Source organism: Hoplias malabaricus, chromosome 15 (assembly GCF_029633855.1).
Source record: "Hoplias malabaricus isolate fHopMal1 chromosome 15, fHopMal1.hap1, whole genome shotgun sequence".
NCBI classification, from domain to species: domain Eukaryota; kingdom Metazoa; phylum Chordata; class Actinopteri; order Characiformes; family Erythrinidae; genus Hoplias; species Hoplias malabaricus.
The window spans coordinates 24803794-24815994 of NC_089814.1; the positions used below are offsets into that span (position 1 = coordinate 24803794).

The 12201-nt window shown below is 51.4% G+C and overlaps 29 non-coding genes across 29 annotated transcripts; 9 read left to right on the forward strand and 20 right to left on the reverse strand.

The window, feature by feature from the left end:
* Positions 1-61: 61 nt before the first annotated feature.
* Positions 62-133, reverse strand: trnad-guc (transfer RNA aspartic acid (anticodon GUC)). Its single transcript has one exon. It is a non-coding gene; the product is annotated as a tRNA-Asp (tRNA).
* A 735-nt stretch (positions 134-868) lies between these two features.
* trnag-ucc (transfer RNA glycine (anticodon UCC)) lies at positions 869-940 on the forward strand. Its single transcript has one exon. It is a non-coding gene; the product is annotated as a tRNA-Gly (tRNA).
* Positions 941-1029: 89 nt separating this feature from the next.
* On the reverse strand, positions 1030-1101 carry trnad-guc (transfer RNA aspartic acid (anticodon GUC)). The gene has a single exon. It is a non-coding gene; the product is annotated as a tRNA-Asp (tRNA).
* A 736-nt stretch (positions 1102-1837) lies between these two features.
* trnag-ucc (transfer RNA glycine (anticodon UCC)) lies at positions 1838-1909 on the forward strand. Its single transcript has one exon. It is a non-coding gene; the product is annotated as a tRNA-Gly (tRNA).
* An 89-nt stretch (positions 1910-1998) lies between these two features.
* trnad-guc (transfer RNA aspartic acid (anticodon GUC)) lies at positions 1999-2070 on the reverse strand. Its single transcript has one exon. It is a non-coding gene; the product is annotated as a tRNA-Asp (tRNA).
* A 735-nt stretch (positions 2071-2805) lies between these two features.
* On the forward strand, positions 2806-2877 carry trnag-ucc (transfer RNA glycine (anticodon UCC)). Its single transcript has one exon. It is a non-coding gene; the product is annotated as a tRNA-Gly (tRNA).
* An 89-nt stretch (positions 2878-2966) lies between these two features.
* On the reverse strand, positions 2967-3038 carry trnad-guc (transfer RNA aspartic acid (anticodon GUC)). The gene has a single exon. It is a non-coding gene; the product is annotated as a tRNA-Asp (tRNA).
* Positions 3039-3934: 896 nt separating this feature from the next.
* Positions 3935-4006, reverse strand: trnad-guc (transfer RNA aspartic acid (anticodon GUC)). The gene has a single exon. It is a non-coding gene; the product is annotated as a tRNA-Asp (tRNA).
* Positions 4007-4215: 209 nt separating this feature from the next.
* trnav-cac (transfer RNA valine (anticodon CAC)) lies at positions 4216-4288 on the reverse strand. Its single transcript has one exon. It is a non-coding gene; the product is annotated as a tRNA-Val (tRNA).
* Positions 4289-4741: 453 nt separating this feature from the next.
* Positions 4742-4813, forward strand: trnag-ucc (transfer RNA glycine (anticodon UCC)). The gene has a single exon. It is a non-coding gene; the product is annotated as a tRNA-Gly (tRNA).
* An 89-nt stretch (positions 4814-4902) lies between these two features.
* Positions 4903-4974, reverse strand: trnad-guc (transfer RNA aspartic acid (anticodon GUC)). The gene has a single exon. It is a non-coding gene; the product is annotated as a tRNA-Asp (tRNA).
* Positions 4975-5183: 209 nt separating this feature from the next.
* Positions 5184-5256, reverse strand: trnav-cac (transfer RNA valine (anticodon CAC)). The gene has a single exon. It is a non-coding gene; the product is annotated as a tRNA-Val (tRNA).
* A 453-nt stretch (positions 5257-5709) lies between these two features.
* Positions 5710-5781, forward strand: trnag-ucc (transfer RNA glycine (anticodon UCC)). The gene has a single exon. It is a non-coding gene; the product is annotated as a tRNA-Gly (tRNA).
* Positions 5782-5870: 89 nt separating this feature from the next.
* trnad-guc (transfer RNA aspartic acid (anticodon GUC)) lies at positions 5871-5942 on the reverse strand. Its single transcript has one exon. It is a non-coding gene; the product is annotated as a tRNA-Asp (tRNA).
* An 896-nt stretch (positions 5943-6838) lies between these two features.
* trnad-guc (transfer RNA aspartic acid (anticodon GUC)) lies at positions 6839-6910 on the reverse strand. The gene has a single exon. It is a non-coding gene; the product is annotated as a tRNA-Asp (tRNA).
* A 209-nt stretch (positions 6911-7119) lies between these two features.
* On the reverse strand, positions 7120-7192 carry trnav-cac (transfer RNA valine (anticodon CAC)). Its single transcript has one exon. It is a non-coding gene; the product is annotated as a tRNA-Val (tRNA).
* A 453-nt stretch (positions 7193-7645) lies between these two features.
* On the forward strand, positions 7646-7717 carry trnag-ucc (transfer RNA glycine (anticodon UCC)). The gene has a single exon. It is a non-coding gene; the product is annotated as a tRNA-Gly (tRNA).
* An 89-nt stretch (positions 7718-7806) lies between these two features.
* trnad-guc (transfer RNA aspartic acid (anticodon GUC)) lies at positions 7807-7878 on the reverse strand. Its single transcript has one exon. It is a non-coding gene; the product is annotated as a tRNA-Asp (tRNA).
* A 209-nt stretch (positions 7879-8087) lies between these two features.
* On the reverse strand, positions 8088-8160 carry trnav-cac (transfer RNA valine (anticodon CAC)). The gene has a single exon. It is a non-coding gene; the product is annotated as a tRNA-Val (tRNA).
* A 453-nt stretch (positions 8161-8613) lies between these two features.
* Positions 8614-8685, forward strand: trnag-ucc (transfer RNA glycine (anticodon UCC)). The gene has a single exon. It is a non-coding gene; the product is annotated as a tRNA-Gly (tRNA).
* Positions 8686-8774: 89 nt separating this feature from the next.
* Positions 8775-8846, reverse strand: trnad-guc (transfer RNA aspartic acid (anticodon GUC)). The gene has a single exon. It is a non-coding gene; the product is annotated as a tRNA-Asp (tRNA).
* An 896-nt stretch (positions 8847-9742) lies between these two features.
* Positions 9743-9814, reverse strand: trnad-guc (transfer RNA aspartic acid (anticodon GUC)). Its single transcript has one exon. It is a non-coding gene; the product is annotated as a tRNA-Asp (tRNA).
* A 209-nt stretch (positions 9815-10023) lies between these two features.
* On the reverse strand, positions 10024-10096 carry trnav-cac (transfer RNA valine (anticodon CAC)). The gene has a single exon. It is a non-coding gene; the product is annotated as a tRNA-Val (tRNA).
* A 453-nt stretch (positions 10097-10549) lies between these two features.
* On the forward strand, positions 10550-10621 carry trnag-ucc (transfer RNA glycine (anticodon UCC)). The gene has a single exon. It is a non-coding gene; the product is annotated as a tRNA-Gly (tRNA).
* Positions 10622-10710: 89 nt separating this feature from the next.
* Positions 10711-10782, reverse strand: trnad-guc (transfer RNA aspartic acid (anticodon GUC)). The gene has a single exon. It is a non-coding gene; the product is annotated as a tRNA-Asp (tRNA).
* A 209-nt stretch (positions 10783-10991) lies between these two features.
* On the reverse strand, positions 10992-11064 carry trnav-cac (transfer RNA valine (anticodon CAC)). Its single transcript has one exon. It is a non-coding gene; the product is annotated as a tRNA-Val (tRNA).
* A 453-nt stretch (positions 11065-11517) lies between these two features.
* On the forward strand, positions 11518-11589 carry trnag-ucc (transfer RNA glycine (anticodon UCC)). Its single transcript has one exon. It is a non-coding gene; the product is annotated as a tRNA-Gly (tRNA).
* An 89-nt stretch (positions 11590-11678) lies between these two features.
* Positions 11679-11750, reverse strand: trnad-guc (transfer RNA aspartic acid (anticodon GUC)). Its single transcript has one exon. It is a non-coding gene; the product is annotated as a tRNA-Asp (tRNA).
* A 209-nt stretch (positions 11751-11959) lies between these two features.
* On the reverse strand, positions 11960-12032 carry trnav-cac (transfer RNA valine (anticodon CAC)). Its single transcript has one exon. It is a non-coding gene; the product is annotated as a tRNA-Val (tRNA).
* Between the last annotated feature and the right edge of the window lie 169 nt (positions 12033-12201).

The window sequence follows — 12201 nt, forward strand, 5'->3', positions numbered from 1 at the left end:
CTGCCACGGTTTGCGAAGCGAATTGTTTTGCAAATCTACATAGCGCAAGAAAATCACCTTTCTCCCCGTCGGGGAATCGAACCCCGGTCTTCCGCGTGACAGGCGGAGATACTGTCCACTATACTAACGAGGACGACTGCGCAGGGCCAGTGGGGCTGTGGGAGAACCACCACTACGAAAGCATGGACGACACTTTGAACGAATTCCTTTAGGCTGCACTTAGTCCTGTTTTTTTTCTTTTGATATCAGCTAAAATTGGCCAAATCCTAAGACCTTGAAAATAAAAGCAACAGAGGTCAAGACGAGGATTAAACGGTTAGCGAAGAGAAGAGACGCGCCTTGTGTTTCTGCCCGGCATCGATCCGGGGACCTTTCACGTGTGAGGCGAACGTGATAACCACTACACTACAGAAACCAGCCGCTGAGCAAACAGACAGTCTCCCGTTCGGCTCATGGTGGACAGTCACATGGCACTTCGACATTCCGGAGAACCCAAACAGACTGGAGGGGCAGCCGCATTGCTTTTATTTGGAAAATAAAAGCCACACAAGTCAAGACGAGGATTAAACAGGTAGCAAAGAGAAGAGACGCTAATCCTGGCTTTAGTAAGCCTTGCGTTTCCGCCCGGCATCGATCCGGGGACCTTTCGCGTGTTAGGCAAACGTGATAACCACTACACTACAGAAACCAGCCGCTGGCCAAACAGACAGTCTGCCGTTCGGGTCATGGTGGACAGTGACATGGCACTTCGACATTACGGAGAACCCAAACAGCCTGGAGGGGCAGCCACGGCTTAACGCGGATCATAATAGGACTTCAAGCAATGACGTTCGTGCAAACGGCCTAGGTCCAGCTTCCGCCCGCTGTGGCGTTGGTGGTATAGTGGTGAGCATAGCTGCCTTCCAAGCAGTTGACCCGGGTTCGATTCCCGGCCAACGCATTCACTTTAAAACACGTTTCTCCAACAGCTGCCACGGTTTGCGAAGCGAATTGTTTTGCAAATCTACATAGCGCAAGAAAATCACCTTTCTCCCCGTCGGGGAATCGAACCCCGGTCTTCCGCGTGACAGGCGGAGATACTGTCCACTATACTAACGAGGACGACTGCGCAGGGCCAGTGGGGCTGTGGGAGAACCACCACTACGAAAGCATGGACGACACTTTGAACGAATTCCTTTAGGCTGCACTTAGTCCTGTTGTTTTTTCTTTTGATATCAGCTAAAATTGGCCAAATCCTAAGACCTTGAAAATAAAAGCAACAGAGGTCAAGACGAGGATTAAACGGTTAGCGAAGAGAAGAGACGCGCCTTGTGTTTCTGCCCGGCATCGATCCGGGGACCTTTCACGTGTGAGGCGAACGTGATAACCACTACACTACAGAAACCAGCCGCTGAGCAAACAGACAGTCTCCCGTTCGGCTCATGGTGGACAGTCACATGGCACTTCGACATTCCGGAGAACCCAAACAGACTGGAGGGGCAGCCGCATTGCTTTTATTTGGAAAATAAAAGCCACACAAGTCAAGACGAGGATTAAACAGGTAGCAAAGAGAAGAGACGCTAATCCTGGCTTTAGTAAGCCTTGCGTTTCCGCCCGGCATCGATCCGGGGACCTTTCGCGTGTTAGGCAAACGTGATAACCACTACACTACAGAAACCAGCCGCTGGCCAAACAGACAGTCTGCCGTTCGGGTCATGGTGGACAGTGACATGGCACTTCGACATTACGGAGAACCCAAACAGCCTGGAGGGGCAGCCACGGCTTAACGCGGATCATAATAGGACTTCAAGCAATGACGTTCGTGCAAACGGCCTAGGTCCAGCTTCCACCCGCTGTGGCGTTGGTGGTATAGTGGTGAGCATAGCTGCCTTCCAAGCAGTTGACCCGGGTTCGATTCCCGGCCAACGCATTCACTTTAAAACACGTTTCTCCAACAGCTGCCACGGTTTGCGAAGCGAATTGTTTTGCAAATCTACATAGCGCAAGAAAATCACCTTTCTCCCCGTCGGGGAATCGAACCCCGGTCTTCCGCGTGACAGGCGGAGATACTGTCCACTATACTAACGAGGACGACTGCGCAGGGCCAGTGGGGCTGTGGGAGAACCACCACTACGAAAGCATGGACGACACTTTGAACGAATTCCTTTAGGCTGCACTTAGTCCTGTTTTTTTTCTTTTGATATCAGCTAAAATTGGCCAAATCCTAAGACCTTGAAAATAAAAGCAACAGAGGTCAAGACGAGGATTAAACGGTTAGCGAAGAGAAGAGACGCGCCTTGTGTTTCTGCCCGGCATCGATCCGGGGACCTTTCACGTGTGAGGCGAACGTGATAACCACTACACTACAGAAACCAGCCGCTGAGCAAACAGACAGTCTCCCGTTCGGCTCATGGTGGACAGTCACATGGCACTTCGACATTCCGGAGAACCCAAACAGACTGGAGGGGCAGCCGCATTGCTTTTATTTGGAAAATAAAAGCCACACAAGTCAAGACGAGGATTAAACAGGTAGCAAAGAGAAGAGACGCTAATCCTGGCTTTAGTAAGCCTTGCGTTTCCGCCCGGCATCGATCCGGGGACCTTTCGCGTGTTAGGCAAACGTGATAACCACTACACTACAGAAACCAGCCGCTGGCCAAACAGACAGTCTGCCGTTCGGGTCATGGTGGACAGTGACATGGCACTTCGACATTACGGAGAACCCAAACAGCCTGGAGGGGCAGCCACGGCTTAACGCGGATCATAATAGGACTTCAAGCAATGACGTTCGTGCAAACGGCCTAGGTCCAGCTTCCGCCCGCTGTGGCGTTGGTGGTATAGTGGTGAGCATAGCTGCCTTCCAAGCAGTTGACCCGGGTTCGATTCCCGGCCAACGCATTCACTTTAAAACACGTTTCTCCAACAGCTGCCACGGTTTGCGAAGCGAATTGTTTTGCAAATCTACATAGCGCAAGAAAATCACCTTTCTCCCCGTCGGGGAATCGAACCCCGGTCTTCCGCGTGACAGGCGGAGATACTGTCCACTATACTAACGAGGACGACTGCGCAGGGCCAGTGGGGCTGTGGGAGAACCACCACTACGAAAGCATGGACGACACTTTGAACGAATTCCTTTAGGCTGCACTTAGTCCTGTTTTTTTTCTTTTGATATCAGCTAAAATTGGCCAAATCCTAAGACCTTGAAAATAAAAGCCACAGAGGTCAAGACGAGGATTAAACGGCTAGCGAAGAGAAGAGACGCGCCTTGTGTTTCTGCCCGGCATCGATCCGGGGACCTTTCACGTGTGAGGCGAACGTGATAACCACTACACAACAGAAACCAGCCGCTGAGCAAACAGACAGTCTCCCGTTCGGCTCATGGTGGACAGTCACATGACACTTCGACATTCCGGAGAACCCAAACAGACTGGAGGGGCAGCCGCATTGCTTTTATTTGGAAAATAAAAGCCACACAAGTCAAGACGAGGATTAAACAGGTAGCAAAGAGAAGAGACGCTAATCCTGGCTTTAGTAAGCCTTGCGTTTCCGCCCGGCATCGATCCGGGGACCTTTCGCGTGTTAGGCAAACATGATAACCACTACACTACAGAAACCAGCCGCTGGCCAAACAGACAGTCTGCCGTTTGGGTCATGGTGGACAGTGACATGGCACTTCGACATTACGGTGAACCCAAACAGCCTGGAGGGGCAGCCACGGCTTAACGCGGATCATAATAGGACTTCAAGCAATGACGTTCGTGCAAACGGCCTAGGTCCAGCTTCCGCCAGCTGTGGCGTTGGTGGTATAGTGGTGAGCATAGCTGCCTTCCAAGCAGTTGACCCGGGTTCGATTCCCGTCCAACGCATTCACTTTAAAACACGTTTCTCCAACAGCTGCCACGGTTTGCGAAGCGAATTGTTTTGCAAATCTACATAGCGCAAGAAAATCACCTTTCTCCCCGTCGGGGAATCGAACCCCGGTCTTCCGCGTGACAGGCGGAGATACTGTCCACTATACTAACGAGGACGACTGCACAGGGCCAGTGGGGCTGTGGGAGAACCACCACTACGAAAGCATGGACGACACTTTGAACGAATTCCTTTAGGCTGCACTTAGTCCTGTTTTTTTTCTTTTGATATCAGCTAAAATTGGCCAAATCCTAAGACCTTGAAAATAAAAGCCACAGAGGTCAAGACGAGGATTAAACGGCTAGCAAAGAGAAGAGACGCGCCTTGTGTTTCTGCCCGGCATCGATCCGGGGACCTTTCGCGTGTGAGGCGAACGTGATAACCACTACACTACAGAAACCAGCCGCTGAGCAAACAGACAGTCTCCCGTTCGGCTCATGGTGGACAGTCACATGGCACTTCGACATTCCGGAGAACCCAAACAGACTGGAAGGGCAGCCGCATTGCTTTTATTTGGAAAATAAAAGCCACACAAGTCAAGACGAGGATTAAACAGGTAGCAAAGAGAAGAGACGCTAATCCTGGCTTTAGTAAGCCTTGCGTTTCCGCCCGGCATCGATCCGGGGAGCTTTCGCGTGTTAGGCAAACGTGATAACCACTACACTACAGAAACCAGCCGCTGGCCAAACAGACAGTCTGCCGTTCGGGTCATGGTGGACAGTGACATGGCACTTCGACATTACGGAGAACCCAAACAGCCTGGAGGGGCAGCCACGGATTAACGCGGATCATAATAGGACTTCAAGCAATGACTTTCGTGCAAACGGCCTAGGTCCAGCTTCCGCCCGCTGTGGCGTTGGTGGTATAGTGGTGAGCATAGCTGCCTTCCAAGCAGTTGACCCGGGTTCGATTCCCGGCCAACGCATTCACTTTAAAACACGTTTCTCCAACAGCTGCCACGGTTTGCGAAGCGAATTGTTTTGCAAATCTACATAGCGCAAGAAAATCACCTTTCTCCCCGTCGGGGAATCGAACCCCGGTCTTCCGCGTGACAGGCGGAGATACTGTCCACTATACTAACGAGGACGACTGCGCAGGGCCAGTGGGGCTGTGGGAGAACCACCACTACGAAAGCATGGACGACACTTTGAACGAATTCCTTTAGGCTGCACTTAGTCCTGTTTTTTTTCTTTTGATATCAGCTAAAATTGGCCAAATCCTAAGACCTTGAAAATAAAAGCCACAGAGGTCAAGACGAGGATTAAACGGCTAGCAAAGAGAAGAGACGCGCCTTGTGTTTCTGCCCGGCATCGATCCGGGGACCTTTCGCGTGTGAGGCGAACGTGATAACCACTACACTACAGAAACCAGCCGCTGAGCAAACAGACAGTCTCCCGTTCGGCTCATGGTGGACAGTCACATGGCACTTCGACATTCCGGAGAACCCAAACAGACTGGAGGGGCAGCCGCATTGCTTTTATTTGGAAAATAAAAGCCACACAAGTCAAGACGAGGATTAAACAGGTAGCAAAGAGAAGAGACGCTAATCCTGGCTTTAGTAAGCCTTGCGTTTCCGCCCGGCATCGATCCGGGGAGCTTTCGCGTGTTAGGCAAACGTGATAACCACTACACTACAGAAACCAGCCGCTGGCCAAACAGACAGTCTGCCGTTCGGGTCATGGTGGACAGTGACATGGCACTTCGACATTACGGAGAACCCAAACAGCCTGGAGGGGCAGCCACGGATTAACGCGGATCATAATAGGACTTCAAGCAATGACTTTCGTGCAAACGGCCTAGGTCCAGCTTCCGCCTGCTGTGGCGTTGGTGGTATAGTGGTGAGCATAGCTGCCTTCCAAGCAGTTGACCCGGGTTCGATTCCCGGCCAACGCATTCACTTTAAAACACGTTTCTCCAACAGCTGCCACGGTTTGCGAAGCGAATTGTTTTGCAAATCTACATAGCGCAAGAAAATCACCTTTCTCCCCGTCGGGGAATCGAACCCCGGTCTTCCGCGTGACAGGCGGAGATACTGTCCACTATACTAACGAGGACGACTGCGCAGGGCCAGTGGGGCTGTGGGAGAACCACCACTACGAAAGCATGGACGACACTTTGAACGAATTCCTTTAGGCTGCACTTAGTCCTGTTTTTTTTCTTTTGATATCAGCTAAAATTGGCCAAATCCTAAGACCTTGAAAATAAAAGCCACAGAGGTCAAGACGAGGATTAAACGGCTAGCGAAGAGAAGAGACGCGCCTTGTGTTTCTGCCCGGCATCGATCCGGGGACCTTTCACGTGTGAGGCGAACGTGATAACCACTACACAACAGAAACCAGCCGCTGAGCAAACAGACAGTCTCCCGTTCGGCTCATGGTGGACAGTCACATGACACTTCGACATTCCGGAGAACCCAAACAGACTGGAGGGGCAGCCGCATTGCTTTTATTTGGAAAATAAAAGCCACACAAGTCAAGACGAGGATTAAACAGGTAGCAAAGAGAAGAGACGCTAATCCTGGCTTTAGTAAGCCTTGCGTTTCCGCCCGGCATCGATCCGGGGACCTTTCGCGTGTTAGGCAAACATGATAACCACTACACTACAGAAACCAGCCGCTGGCCAAACAGACAGTCTGCCGTTTGGGTCATGGTGGACAGTGACATGGCACTTCGACATTACGGTGAACCCAAACAGCCTGGAGGGGCAGCCACGGCTTAACGCGGATCATAATAGGACTTCAAGCAATGACGTTCGTGCAAACGGCCTAGGTCCAGCTTCCGCCAGCTGTGGCGTTGGTGGTATAGTGGTGAGCATAGCTGCCTTCCAAGCAGTTGACCCGGGTTCGATTCCCGTCCAACGCATTCACTTTAAAACACGTTTCTCCAACAGCTGCCACGGTTTGCGAAGCGAATTGTTTTGCAAATCTACATAGCGCAAGAAAATCACCTTTCTCCCCGTCGGGGAATCGAACCCCGGTCTTCCGCGTGACAGGCGGAGATACTGTCCACTATACTAACGAGGACGACTGCACAGGGCCAGTGGGGCTGTGGGAGAACCACCACTACGAAAGCATGGACGACACTTTGAACGAATTCCTTTAGGCTGCACTTAGTCCTGTTTTTTTTCTTTTGATATCAGCTAAAATTGGCCAAATCCTAAGACCTTGAAAATAAAAGCCACAGAGGTCAAGACGAGGATTAAACGGCTAGCAAAGAGAAGAGACGCGCCTTGTGTTTCTGCCCGGCATCGATCCGGGGACCTTTCGCGTGTGAGGCGAACGTGATAACCACTACACTACAGAAACCAGCCGCTGAGCAAACAGACAGTCTCCCGTTCGGCTCATGGTGGACAGTCACATGGCACTTCGACATTCCGGAGAACCCAAACAGACTGGAAGGGCAGCCGCATTGCTTTTATTTGGAAAATAAAAGCCACACAAGTCAAGACGAGGATTAAACAGGTAGCAAAGAGAAGAGACGCTAATCCTGGCTTTAGTAAGCCTTGCGTTTCCGCCCGGCATCGATCCGGGGAGCTTTCGCGTGTTAGGCAAACGTGATAACCACTACACTACAGAAACCAGCCGCTGGCCAAACAGACAGTCTGCCGTTCGGGTCATGGTGGACAGTGACATGGCACTTCGACATTACGGAGAACCCAAACAGCCTGGAGGGGCAGCCACGGATTAACGCGGATCATAATAGGACTTCAAGCAATGACTTTCGTGCAAACGGCCTAGGTCCAGCTTCCGCCCGCTGTGGCGTTGGTGGTATAGTGGTGAGCATAGCTGCCTTCCAAGCAGTTGACCCGGGTTCGATTCCCGGCCAACGCATTCACTTTAAAACACGTTTCTCCAACAGCTGCCACGGTTTGCGAAGCGAATTGTTTTGCAAATCTACATAGCGCAAGAAAATCACCTTTCTCCCCGTCGGGGAATCGAACCCCGGTCTTCCGCGTGACAGGCGGAGATACTGTCCACTATACTAACGAGGACGACTGCGCAGGGCCAGTGGGGCTGTGGGAGAACCACCACTACGAAAGCATGGACGACACTTTGAACGAATTCCTTTAGGCTGCACTTAGTCCTGTTTTTTTTCTTTTGATATCAGCTAAAATTGGCCAAATCCTAAGACCTTGAAAATAAAAGCCACAGAGGTCAAGACGAGGATTAAACGGCTAGCAAAGAGAAGAGACGCGCCTTGTGTTTCTGCCCGGCATCGATCCGGGGACCTTTCGCGTGTGAGGCGAACGTGATAACCACTACACTACAGAAACCAGCCGCTGAGCAAACAGACAGTCTCCCGTTCGGCTCATGGTGGACAGTCACATGGCACTTCGACATTCCGGAGAACCCAAACAGACTGGAGGGGCAGCCGCATTGCTTTTATTTGGAAAATAAAAGCCACACAAGTCAAGACGAGGATTAAACAGGTAGCAAAGAGAAGAGACGCTAATCCTGGCTTTAGTAAGCCTTGCGTTTCCGCCCGGCATCGATCCGGGGAGCTTTCGCGTGTTAGGCAAACGTGATAACCACTACACTACAGAAACCAGCCGCTGGCCAAACAGACAGTCTGCCGTTCGGGTCATGGTGGACAGTGACATGGCACTTCGACATTACGGAGAACCCAAACAGCCTGGAGGGGCAGCCACGGATTAACGCGGATCATAATAGGACTTCAAGCAATGACTTTCGTGCAAACGGCCTAGGTCCAGCTTCCGCCTGCTGTGGCGTTGGTGGTATAGTGGTGAGCATAGCTGCCTTCCAAGCAGTTGACCCGGGTTCGATTCCCGGCCAACGCATTCACTTTAAAACACGTTTCTCCAACAGCTGCCACGGTTTGCGAAGCGAATTGTTTTGCAAATCTACATAGCGCAAGAAAATCACCTTTCTCCCCGTCGGGGAATCGAACCCCGGTCTTCCGCGTGACAGGCGGAGATACTGTCCACTATACTAACGAGGACGACTGCGCAGGGCCAGTGGGGCTGTGGGAGAACCACCACTACGAAAGCATGGACGACACTTTGAACGAATTCCTTTAGGCTGCACTTAGTCCTGTTTTTTTTCTTTTGATATCAGCTAAAATTGGCCAAATCCTAAGACCTTGAAAATAAAAGCCACAGAGGTCAAGACGAGGATTAAACGGCTAGCGAAGAGAAGAGACGCGCCTTGTGTTTCTGCCCGGCATCGATCCGGGGACCTTTCACGTGTGAGGCGAACGTGATAACCACTACACAACAGAAACCAGCCGCTGAGCAAACAGACAGTCTCCCGTTCGGCTCATGGTGGACAGTCACATGACACTTCGACATTCCGGAGAACCCAAACAGACTGGAGGGGCAGCCGCATTGCTTTTATTTGGAAAATAAAAGCCACACAAGTCAAGACGAGGATTAAACAGGTAGCAAAGAGAAGAGACGCTAATCCTGGCTTTAGTAAGCCTTGCGTTTCCGCCCGGCATCGATCCGGGGACCTTTCGCGTGTTAGGCAAACATGATAACCACTACACTACAGAAACCAGCCGCTGGCCAAACAGACAGTCTGCCGTTTGGGTCATGGTGGACAGTGACATGGCACTTCGACATTACGGTGAACCCAAACAGCCTGGAGGGGCAGCCACGGCTTAACGCGGATCATAATAGGACTTCAAGCAATGACGTTCGTGCAAACGGCCTAGGTCCAGCTTCCGCCAGCTGTGGCGTTGGTGGTATAGTGGTGAGCATAGCTGCCTTCCAAGCAGTTGACCCGGGTTCGATTCCCGTCCAACGCATTCACTTTAAAACACGTTTCTCCAACAGCTGCCACGGTTTGCGAAGCGAATTGTTTTGCAAATCTACATAGCGCAAGAAAATCACCTTTCTCCCCGTCGGGGAATCGAACCCCGGTCTTCCGCGTGACAGGCGGAGATACTGTCCACTATACTAACGAGGACGACTGCACAGGGCCAGTGGGGCTGTGGGAGAACCACCACTACGAAAGCATGGACGACACTTTGAACGAATTCCTTTAGGCTGCACTTAGTCCTGTTTTTTTTCTTTTGATATCAGCTAAAATTGGCCAAATCCTAAGACCTTGAAAATAAAAGCCACAGAGGTCAAGACGAGGATTAAACGGCTAGCAAAGAGAAGAGACGCGCCTTGTGTTTCTGCCCGGCATCGATCCGGGGACCTTTCGCGTGTGAGGCGAACGTGATAACCACTACACTACAGAAACCAGCCGCTGAGCAAACAGACAGTCTCCCGTTCGGCTCATGGTGGACAGTCACATGGCACTTCGACATTCCGGAGAACCCAAACAGACTGGAAGGGCAGCCGCATTGCTTTTATTTGGAAAATAAAAGCCACACAAGTCAAGACGAGGATTAAACAGGTAGCAAAGAGAAGAGACGCTAATCCTGGCTTAAGTAAGCCTTGCGTTTCCGCCCGGCATCGATCCGGGGAGCTTTCGCGTGTTAGGCAAACGTGATAACCACTACACTACAGAAACCAGCCGCTGGCCAAACAGACAGTCTGCCGTTCGGGTCATGGTGGACAGTGACATGGCACTTCGACATTACGGAGAACCCAAACAGCCTGGAGGGGCAGCCACGGATTAACGCGGATCATAATAGGACTTCAAGCAATGACTTTCGTGCAAACGGCCTAGGTCCAGCTTCCGCCCGCTGTGGCGTTGGTGGTATAGTGGTGAGCATAGCTGCCTTCCAAGCAGTTGACCCGGGTTCGATTCCCGGCCAACGCATTCACTTTAAAACACGTTTCTCCAACAGCTGCCACGGTTTGCGAAGCGAATTGTTTTGCAAATCTACATAGCGCAAGAAAATCACCTTTCTCCCCGTCGGGGAATCGAACCCCGGTCTTCCGCGTGACAGGCGGAGATACTGTCCACTATACTAACGAGGACGACTGCGCAGGGCCAGTGGGGCTGTGGGAGAACCACCACTACGAAAGCATGGACGACACTTTGAACGAATTCCTTTAGGCTGCACTTAGTCCTGTTTTTTTTCTTTTGATATCAGCTAAAATTGGCCAAATCCTAAGACCTTGAAAATAAAAGCCACAGAGGTCAAGACGAGGATTAAACGGCTAGCAAAGAGAAGAGACGCGCCTTGTGTTTCTGCCCGGCATCGATCCGGGGACCTTTCGCGTGTGAGGCGAACGTGATAACCACTACACTACAGAAACCAGCCGCTGAGCAAACAGACAGTCTCCCGTTCGGCTCATGGTGGACAGTCACATGGCACTTCGACATTCCGGAGAACCCAAACAGACTGGAGGGGCAGCCGCATTGCTTTTATTTGGAAAATAAAAGCCACACAAGTCAAGACGAGGATTAAACAGGTAGCAAAGAGAAGAGACGCTAATCCTGGCTTTAGTAAGCCTTGCGTTTCCGCCCGGCATCGATCCGGGGAGCTTTCGCGTGTTAGGCAAACGTGATAACCACTACACTACAGAAACCAGCCGCTGGCCAAACAGACAGTCTGCCGTTCGGGTCATGGTGGACAGTGACATGGCACTTCGACATTACGGAGAACCCAAACAGCCTGGAGGGGCAGCCACGGATTAACGCGGATCATAATAGGACTTCAAGCAATGACTTTCGTGCAAACGGCCTAGGTCCAGCTTCCGCCTGCTGTGGCGTTGGTGGTATAGTGGTGAGCATAGCTGCCTTCCAAGCAGTTGACCCGGGTTCGATTCCCGGCCAACGCATTCACTTTAAAACACGTTTCTCCAACAGCTGCCACGGTTTGCGAAGCGAATTGTTTTGCAAATCTACATAGCGCAAGAAAATCACCTTTCTCCCCGTCGGGGAATCGAACCCCGGTCTTCCGCGTGACAGGCGGAGATACTGTCCACTATACTAACGAGGACGACTGCGCAGGGCCAGTGGGGCTGTGGGAGAACCACCACTACGAAAGCATGGACGACACTTTGAACGAATTCCTTTAGGCTGCACTTAGTCCTGTTTTTTTTCTTTTGATATCAGCTAAAATTGGCCAAATCCTAAGACCTTGAAAATAAAAGCCACAGAGGTCAAGACGAGGATTAAACGGCTAGCAAAGAGAAGAGACGCGCCTTGTGTTTCTGCCCGGCATCGATCCGGGGACCTTTCGCGTGTGAGGCGAACGTGATAACCACTACACTACAGAAACCAGCCGCTGAGCAAACAGACAGTCTCCCGTTCGGCTCATGGTGGACAGTCACATGGCACTTCGACATTCCGGAGAACCCAAACAGACTGGAGGGGCAGCCGCATTGCTTTTATTTGGAAAATAAAAGCCACACAAGTCAAGACGAGGATTAAACAGGTAGCAAAGAGAA